The sequence below is a fragment of the Bison bison genome, unplaced genomic scaffold (genome assembly GCF_000754665.1).
Source record: "Bison bison bison isolate TAMUID 2011002044 unplaced genomic scaffold, Bison_UMD1.0 scf7180017864310, whole genome shotgun sequence".
Lineage (NCBI taxonomy): Eukaryota > Metazoa > Chordata > Mammalia > Artiodactyla > Bovidae > Bison > Bison bison.
In genome coordinates, this window is record NW_011494882.1 from 135022 (window position 1) to 136506 (window position 1485).

Consider the following 1485-nt stretch of genomic DNA (forward strand, 5'->3'; position numbering starts at 1 on the left):
GTTCAGTATGTGAAAACAGATATTCCACATACTGCTATTTGCTATGATAAAAGTTATGTGTGATTCTTGTCCCTCTGTAATATTTACAATAAAATTTCCAACTATGTTTTAGATAACATATATTTATAATGTATGGAAATTATAAGAACCTAAATAATTAAAAGTAATATTAACAGCAGTGTTAATTGTACTAGAAATAGAAGTTGTGTTATCAGTGACATAGGAACAATATACATTTTACATTCTACAAGTGACAGTTTATACTTGTAGGTTTTTTTTTTTTTTTTAATTCACCTAGTTAACTAAAGAGTATTGTTGGTACAAGAAGCAGTGTAGCCCTAGCCCACTGATTAACTCATAGTAAGGGCCTTATGTTTAGTTCTGTCCACTGTATATGATACATGGTAGTTATCTTCCAGTATATAAGAAAGGACCAGGTTGAAGAAATATTTGATCTAAAATGAAAGACTAATGGGTTCAAATGCCACGTTTGTCTGAAACTAAACAATTCCTTAACAATTAAATTAGCCACAAAATTGAATGAATGGATTACATAAAACTTTAGTGTTCTATCACCAAATATACTCAAAGAGACTAGAAGTTTCTTGTTAGTATTATGAATGAGAGCAGAGAATATCCAGTGCAAAACTAGATCAGATGATGCTCCTTATGTTACCTTGAGTGTTTATGATTCTGTTGGTTTTCATATCTCAACACAGTTCTTCAATAAATTGAGAGAAATATGTGAAAAATTATCTAGGAAACTACAATATGAGTGAATCTCTATGATGCCATGTTTTCTACTGACTAATGAGAAATATTACCAGAGAAAACTTGTTCCTCACATTCATATAAAATCCACAAAGAGAGTGAAGATGCCTGTATTTTTTTTTTTTTTTCAGTTTGACAGTAACGCTTAGCTTCTGAGTAATTGATTCTCAGGAAGGTATACAATACCTAAGTAAATGTCATGTTTAAAAATCTGTATTATTTCCTAAATTTCACTATAGTTACTCAGATAAAGGTTGAGTAGCAAGAAAGGCAGCATTCTTGCTAAGGTAAACATCCTGATTTTACTTAAAGGAAAAGGTCATTGCAAACTCACTTGGCTATTCTGATATGTTGGTACATGATAAATTTTCAGAAAACAATTCGCTAATCATGCTTATAACCTTAGGAAGTAATTTTTTGTGGTGATTTATACCACTAACACGAAACAGTGGAAACAGTGTCAGACTTTATTTTTTTGGGCTCCAAAATCACTGCAGATAGTGATTGCAGCCATAAGACTAAAAGACGCTTACTCCTTGGAAGGAAAGTTATGACCAACCTAGATAACATATTGAAAAGCAGAGAGATTACTTTGGCAACAAAGGTCCGTCTAGTCAAGGCCTATGGTTTTTCCAGTGGTCATGTATGGATGTGAGAGTTGGACTGTGAAGAAAGCTGCTGCTACTGCTGCTAAGTCACTTCAGCCGTGTCCAA